General features: G+C 40.4%; 1 pseudogene; it reads right to left on the minus strand.

Annotated features, from left to right (window-relative positions):
* Nucleotides 1-667: 667 nt before the first annotated feature.
* LOC126177439 (5S ribosomal RNA) lies at nt 668-785 on the minus strand (annotated as a pseudogene).
* Between the last annotated feature and the right edge of the window lie 8,166 nt (nt 786-8,951).

The following is an 8,951-nucleotide window of genomic DNA, read 5'->3' on the forward strand; positions in this document are numbered from 1 at the left end:
ATCTTCTTCTAATATATTCCTTTCCACTGCACTTGTCAATAGTTTCCTAACGCTCCCTCTGAAACTCTCAACAACATCTCATTCATTTAGTTTATCCAGCTTCCATCTCCTTAGTTAACTAACTTTTTCGATGTCTCCAGTTTTAATTTACAGTTCATAACCAGTACATTGTGGTCAGAGTCCACTTATGCACCTAGAAACATCTTACATTTAAATCTGGTTCCAAAATCTCTTTCCATTATGCGAGGCTTGGAACTTTAATAGTGGCAACCATTTATTTACAGCTCGTACAAAATAGATACGTGTTTCAACATTTTACTGACCTTCAAAGTAGTCACCAGCATTGTGTATAACCCGTTGCCAGCGATGTGGACGTAGGATACTCTTAGCAGTGGCAGTTGTGTTGACATTTCGAGCAGCGCGGTCTACTGCCCGACGAATTTGTAGTAATTCTGAAGCGAATGCCGTTCCTTCAGTTTAGAAATCGAGTTGAGCTCACGAGGGCTTAAGGCAGGGGAGTGCAGTAGGTGGTATATCACTTAGCAGCCCCATCAGTCAAAAAAATCAGTAACAGCTTACACTGTACGTGCTTGAGCATTGTCCTGCAAAATGATGGTCAGGTCCTACAGAAAGTCTCATCACTTCTGTCTCTAAGCTGTCTCTAAAATGGCAACAGCGCATGGCGGCCTGGATGGTCACCCATCCAAGTGCCGGCCACGCCCGACAGCGCTTAACTTCGGTGATCTGACGGGAACCGGTGTAGCCACTGCGGCAAGGCCGTTGACTTTACAAAACAGTAGGATTATCATTGAAACTTCCTGGCAGATTAAAACTGTGTGCCGGACCGAGACTCGAACTCGGAACCTTTGCCTTTCGCGGGCAAGGCAGAGGTTCCGAGTTCGAGTCTCGGTCCGGCACACAGTTTTAATCTGCCAGGAACTTTCATATCAGCGCACACTCCGCTGCAGAGTGAAAATCTCATTCCAGGACTATCATTAATTACATCTAATTGTCTACCTTCAGACAGAGTTTGAAACCATTCGCACAAGTCTGAAACACACAAGTTGCGCGCTTGAACAACTCACAGAAAACGAGTTTTTTTACTCGTAAAATTCGAATGAAGCTAAATTTTTGAAAACAAGGTTTTAAATTTATCTCAAGAATCCATTTTTTATTTTTTATTCACTTTAAACCGTTTCCGCGCATTCAGTCACGTAAGAACGAATTTTATGTGTTACTTTTAGCTAAACTTTAAAACATCGCATCTCGACAACGGATAAGTATTATTGGATGAAAAAAATCCGTTTTGTCTTTACCCATTTACCTAGATTCGTGGAAAGTTTAAACCGATTCGTACGATTTTCAGTTACAGATGTGACGTACACCCTCGCAAAAAAAAAAAAAAAAAAGAAAAAAAAATAGCTCAGCATTAATTTGAGGGCCACTAAAATCTTTTCGATTCGCACAATTTTCCTGGGCACCAGTTTCGGTTTATCGTTCACACCTTGTTTAATATACCGTAACAAAGCTACAGTAAGACTGACATTCGAATGGCTACACAAATGATCGCTGATCGTGGCTAAACTGCAAAACGTTTTGTCCCATGTTCTTAGCTCAAATAGGAACCGAGCACCAAGACTTATCCCCCTACCCTCCCAAACCGCAATTCAGCTCTATAACAGTTCCATCAGCTGTAGTTATAGCAGCGCACATCGCTTGGAGGACAATACTCTTCATCTTGAGCAGAAAACAGCCTCATTTTGTCTGCTGTAAGATTCCATCTCGCCTCGCGTACAGCGTAGAACAGCTATGTCTTTCCAAGACGAAACAGCACTACGAATTGTTACCGTACTGAGCTTTTCGCGCCAGCTTTAGTATCCTCCGTGCTTCTACCTCACAGGCGGTTCATAGGTTGTTACGTCCCGAGATTTACAATTATCTGTCAACCCAGTGAGAGATGAAACTCTCTCTCTGGTAATTAAAATTCCTTTGATGTAATTATTACACATTTCAGTCGACTCAATTTGCGTGAAAAAGTAATTACGCAATAAAGTATCGACAATCTTATACAATCCATAAATCCAATCAGTGGTTAAATGAAAAGGCCTCCGACACATGAAATATGAAGCTGCGTTAGTTATGAGTAAACTGGCAGCACAGTTACAAGTTCTGTGTACGTTTATAGAGAGAGGATGTGTGAACGGTGAATAATTATCGGCGGGAGGAATTTAGGGTATGAGATCCGTACAAACAATCAGTGCGGTAACGTAGCCGTTTGTTGTGCTGGGACGAGACTGTTGATACAGAGTGGGTCGGATTTCGGAGCGTTTGCATTTTGGAAGGTAATTAAAAACACGTGAAAGTATAAAAGTAGACAGCACAACCATAATGCATATATACAAGAGGAAATATAACTTGAACGGCTCCACATACGGATGGAATGTGATTCTTTTAAACTAGGGATTACGAGCGAATCGATTAGTACACCGGTAAACGACGCAAGCTGGCATTTTTGATGAAACTGTTTCTCCACACAATCAAAGCACCAGATGCTACTTAGGATACGACCACAAAACGGTCGGGACTGGGCGCGGGCACGTTCTAGTGACATCAGCAGGAAGTATCACCGCAGTTAACCAGGGAGGTGTAAATACTGCGAACCTAATGTTGTGGGCTACATAAGACGGCGGATGTCGGCTTCGGGTTTGCGAGGTAAGGACAACTCGCTTTTTTCTGCCTTCATATGACGAAGATACTGATAACTTCAATTCATGGTGCTATCACAATTGCTGACTTACAGCTTAAAATAACTGCCACTCGGAAAACGAATCTCAAATCAGGATAGCAAAATCTATTTCAAAAATTTAATACGGTTTCAAACCCATATATCTTGTTACGCTGCTTATAACAAAAAGTTTTTAATCAAACTTTACATAAGTTTAGTTCACAAGTAATTTAATTCAAATATGAGACACGCTACAGTTCTAAAGTGATATCGTCGTCGGAAAAAGCATTTTAGACGGCAAGGTAGAGTCGTTCAGGAAGATATTGTCAAATTAAATGCTTATTATTTGTCTATTTGTGGATGTCATTCAATTAAATCGAGTGGAAGTTTCCTTTTCCATTGTGTAAACTATTGGTTTGTAGTGTCTGTAGAAAACAGTAGTTAAGCAGAAGTCTTTCATTCCTAAACTGATTGTGGTCTAAATAATCTATTTGATTGGTGGTCATGTGAAAATTTATTTGATTCGGCGTAAAATTACAAAGTTTATGTTACTATGTATGTATTTCAGCTCGTTTCACGTGCCAGTTTCTGCTCCTTTTTATCCAGGTCACTCCTAATACTATATCTTTGATTCACAGCCAGGCTGTTTCCTGCTCCCCCAACTATAATTACCTGATCTTCCTTCTCAAAGTCCTTGCATTGTTGACCTAAGTTTCCTGTCACCTGGCTAAGGCTAGCACTTGGTTTCACAAGACTTGTGACCTGGTACTCTGTCCCTAATTTCTACTGAAGCTGTTGGCCCACACCCCTCCCATGACTGCTACCTATAAGCAGAATTCTTCTTTTCCTATTCTGGTTTGGTCCCGACCTCGAACCTCGAACCTGGGATCCCCTGCTTATATGGCAGACGCTCTATCTGAGCCACCGAGGGCACAGGGGATAGTGTGAGACCCACTTTCCCAACATGTCCACATTACTACATTCATAGTGCGCCTAATAGATGTTTGCCCCTCACACTCATTACTCGTGGAAGATTAATCTACCAACTCCCGCTTTAACGGTCGTGAGCGTTAGGTACCTTTGAGCTTGTACGTGGTGAGCTGATGTTAGTCAAAAATGCCTTTAAGGTAACAAAGACATTATTATCAACAACACAATGATTTCGAACGAGGTCATGTACTAGGACTACGAGAAAAGTGGACGTTCCTTCTGCGATGATTCAGAAAGAATTGGCAGGAACGTAGCCACTGAAAGTAATGGCTGGAAGCGTTGGTCAAGAGATGGTACCTAGAGGGAAGACCATAGTGTTCGACTTATGGCTCTGGCGCATCATACTACTTCTGCAGCAACAATTTGAGAAGCAGTTGGCACTGCTGCGACACAAGGAACTGTTATAAATCGGTTGCCTCAAGGGTACCTCCGAGCCAGATGTCTGGTAGCATGCGTTCCACTGAGTCGAAACCACTTCAGTGGTGTCGAGCGAGAGCTCATTGGAGGGCACGATGGAGGTCTGTTGTGTTCTCTCACGAAAGGTGAGTCTTCCTCGGTGCCAGTGATAGCAGTGTATAGGTTAGAAGGAGGGCAGTGGAGGGCCTGCAACCACCCTGTCTGCATGCTAGACACATCACACCTGAACCTCGAATTAAGGTCTGAGAGCAGGAGCATTCTCTTGGCTATACCACGCACCCTGACTGTAAATCTGGTCTTGTGTTTCAAACTGTTGTGCTGCAATTCATGAGCAGCATTCCAGAGGATAATTTCCAACAGGATAACGCCCGCCCATATACCGCTCTTGTAACCCAACATACTCTACGGATTATCGACATACTGTCTCGGTCTGCACGATCACCAGATCTGTCTCTTGTCAAGCATATTTGAGACATTGGACGACAACTCCAACGACATCCACAAACAGCATTAACCGTCCCAGTATTGACCGACCAACTGTAACAGTCATGCACCTCGATCCCACACCAGACATCCAGCATCTGTACGACAAAATTCATGCATGTTTGCATACTTGCATTCAGCATTCTAGCGGTTACAACGGTTAACACACCAATATTTCACATTTGCAGTGACTTATCTCGTACTTACAACAACAATGATCTCGAAATTTTAATTACTTACGTATGTTATCTAGACTTCCGTTTTCCCGAAATTTCAGTACTCTACATGGATTATTGTTTTGTGTTGTGATTTTTTCCATCAGTGTGTAATGTTATGGTTACGTAGTTTCTCATTCTATGACTGAACACAACTGTGTAAGCTGTAGTGACGTTGTTTAATATTGCAATGTTGTCACGGAAATACACACTTTTGCACATTTTAAAATGTGACAATGTTATGACAGTTGTAAAAATGACGCATCTCGGCTTCTGTAAGTGAGCTAATCCTAAACACAGCAGTATTAAGCTTCAATTCTCTTAAATAATCCTAAACTCAACAATATTAAATGAAACTAGAAGTTTCTTTACAAAATTATTATTATGATTACGTTATGATGTTGGACAGTACTACGATAAATCATCCGATTCCGGTTCAAAGTTCGGTACTGTTTTTAGGATGACAATCAAGTCTACAGAGGATGGTTATTTTTGTGACAAGTCGAGCAAAAGATTACTCAAGGTCGCTCGAGTTTACTGTGGATGCGAGCTGGTGAACCACCAAGTCTGAGCCTCTGCACCCAGTATTTACCATAGCCACCAGGCTGCTCTCACCCACCGAAATTCCTACAAAATCTAATTAAGCATTTTCTGAATTATCCAGCAGAAATTTTCCCTATATCTCTCGATATGTGAGAAAACACGAGCTCTTCCCTAGTCTCACACCACGGCAATATACACGCACATGGCTGGAGCAATGTGCACATTATAATGCTCTCTCAGTTCTCGTAAGAACAATTAACTAACTGGCTGGTTCGTTTCTCCACAGTCGGAGCTCAACGATGCTACAGCTAATTTATATCTCGAGGTCAGCCACTGTGAATGCAGTGTTCACACAAATGTCTCCTCTGCCTCGTATAGAGCGTTATGCGCTCCGTTCTGTACTTGATGCCAGTTCAGAGAAGAGCCCTAAAAATTTTCCATCTTTCTCATAGCCGGACTCTCTCCCCACCTGGGTTCTTTCATTCTCCACGTCACGGCTTTTTTTGGCCAATAGGAGCGTTCCTCTTATTTTGTGGAAACTCTCTCTAGCAATCTGAAGGGTCCTATCATTGAACTGCACCGAAATCTCGACACTTTAATCCTTCCTGGTGCATTTCCGCCAATCGAACGCTTTGTGCTTGCTCGATACGCCTAAAAATTACATGTGTCTATCGTGTGTGTACCACTGGCAGTTCACGTGATCGAATGCGTCACTGGTTTTGTTCGTATCCCTTTGGCATTCCGAAATGTAGTTCTCTAATGCTTCTTTCTTTCCTACATCTGGTGGCCCAGTTAGGCGCCCTGCAGTATGCGTCACCTGTCCAGTCGCTGAACAGCCGCTGAAGGACGTGCTCCCTTAAGAGCTTTCTGCACTGCCTCCCAGCGTGCGACCTCTGCACCTGCCTGCCCTGCCTTCCACACAAAATGTTTCATCTCACTGCTTGTTTCACCCCCTCTGCTCATTGGAGTGCAGTATATAGGAGTGGTGTGTTAATACCACCAGTTGAGTGTCATTTCTTTTGCATTACACATTTAAAGGAAAATCTAATCACTAGCACCGAAGTGAGTTAGGTGTCTTATTCACCTTCCCGTTGCTATGTGTAACTCTCATGTAAGCTGCGAAACTGACCTACATTTATTTTGCCACCTTACATATCCTCCTCCTTCTTTGTTCAATTTTTGCTCAGTCAGTCAATGTTGAGATATTGATTGAAGCCAGTGCAAAATTGTTTGCAGCTGCTGAATGTAACAATTGACCTATTGACTGACCAACTTCCCATTTTAAAATTTTGTATACCTTAGACAGTAGATCGATCTAGTGTCCTTATCGTTCTATTTCACACTGTACTTGATTTTATGTATATGGATTTGAGCTCCTACATTATGTTCGTGTTTCTTTCAAAATTTAACACTTTATAATTTTCTGATTTTTATACAATTCTATTTAACTCATCTAAACTCCATTTCTTTCAATATAGTTGTCTACATTTTAATTTCAATTTAAATACAAACAATTGGATCTTACCTGTAAATTTGTATTATCTTTAAAAAAATCATTTTGAGACTGATCTGTTTTTTGATTATCTGATTTATGTTAAATGATGATGGAAATGTATTGAAGTTAAGGAAACCATCATTTAACATTATCCTGTCCTTATTCAATATCTCCAGCTTTCATGCCAATCCTAATCTTAGAAAGTTTCATTTTTTAAAATAAAGTCTTATGACTTATTTTAAACTCCACAAAATGATTCCCATGACTTTACAGGGATAATCGTATTCATGAAGATGTATATATTCCACAAAATCAGAAAGCTATGCATTATAAATTGACAAAAATTTTCAAATTTTTACTTTTACAAGTATGCCACATTTCTAATTAATTTCTATTAATTACTTTACAAAACTTAGACATCATGGAATACCTAAACCTATTTACATTTATCTATCCTCTCTTTTTTGAAAAACCTATCACACAGACTAGAATCTTAATCCCTTCCAAAAATGTTAATTTTTGCTTTTCTTAATTAAAATGTGTTGAAAAATATAAACTACTAGGAAATATTATCGTTGTGTCTAGGTAAAAATTATGACTCACTTCGCCAATAAGGATCTGTTGCTATCACATAAAAGTCTTCAAATACAAATATTTTTAAATACAATTGCAAAAATTTGTCTTAGTTCCCTTTATTCGGATACCAGTCTGTCACAGACAGTTCTTTCTCCTACGTCTTTAACATGGTTTATTGTTTGCCGCGCGATTCGAAGTGCCTCCGTCGAACATGGGACGAGGATCGGCCGTGGGCCTCGCCACGTCTCTGCTGAACATCATTACTTTTAACACATGTCATCTGAATGCTTTTGGATGAAGTTATTTGCCCATATTCTTTATTAAACGCTTCAATAACTTCTTCATATGTTCCTGTTGTATATGTCATTCACCTTAGGTATCACTCTTTGTGTTGCCAATGGTACATTATCCTCTGGGCATTCCATTTGTCTCTCCGTTTTGTATAACTAAGCTACACCTTTTACAATCGGGTTATCATCATGTTTTGTACTACTGTCTATATTCACCGTTAATAACTCCTGTTCCTAATCATCGGTCGTTTCATAGTCAACTGAATTCCAGCATGCTGGTGTTTTTATCCGATCTCCCCCTAAACCTACTTCTGAATCTTGCTGATTAAAAGTAAGTCTATTAATGTGTTTACTTATATAATTAACTTAATTATTCGATTGAATCACTTGTGACTGGTCTTCGTACCGTTCATCTCGTCAATTCTGTCTTTTACCTGGGTTTGGTGGCTTCAACTCGACTTCCTGTATCGGTTCATTTCGCTTGTTTTGTCCTGCTGAAGCTTGATTCTGCGTTGTGGCCATTCCATTTCCTCATGAGTAACCTGGATTTTGTTGTTGAAAGCCTCTAAACCTTCCAGTTTCGTTTGCACGTGGATTATATCTCGGATCATAGTTACCACCGTAGTTTATAGGACCAAATCCACTATTGCAAATCCGCGGCCCACCAAAACCATAATTATTGTTCGTCTTCTTTGCGTTTAAAAAGACCATGGTTCTTATTGTTATCCCATGGACGATTGCCACTCCTTCCAAAACGATTACCTTTTTGTACGTTAACATTGCCATTGTAATTATTATTAAAGCTTGATCAGTTGCTGTTATTCCCCGTACCATTGTTTTCTCTGAGTGTACGTTGTTTCTTCGTGTCATCTTCATTAAAGATGAATTCAAGATCCCTTAACATTCCTTTAAATGCTTGTATATTATATCCTGTCCTACCAACCAGTGACTACTGATAACGTAACGGTAACACCATTGTGCGCATCCGGATCAGTACCCCATCGCTGTATGGATTTCTTCGAGTAATCTAACTGGTTTCTTTTCTCCTGAATTTTCGAATAACTCTTTCTGTAACAATTCATACTCTATCCTGTTTTGAGCTTCCGTGGACCAATATCGCTCCAAGACTGCGGATTTAAATTGCACATATCATGACAGTTTGCAGCTACTCTTTACATTGTTTCCTTTATCGTGACGTCCATATGCCCACACATGAA

This window comes from Schistocerca cancellata, chromosome 3, assembly GCF_023864275.1.
Source record: "Schistocerca cancellata isolate TAMUIC-IGC-003103 chromosome 3, iqSchCanc2.1, whole genome shotgun sequence".
NCBI classification, from domain to species: Eukaryota; Metazoa; Arthropoda; class Insecta; order Orthoptera; family Acrididae; genus Schistocerca; species Schistocerca cancellata.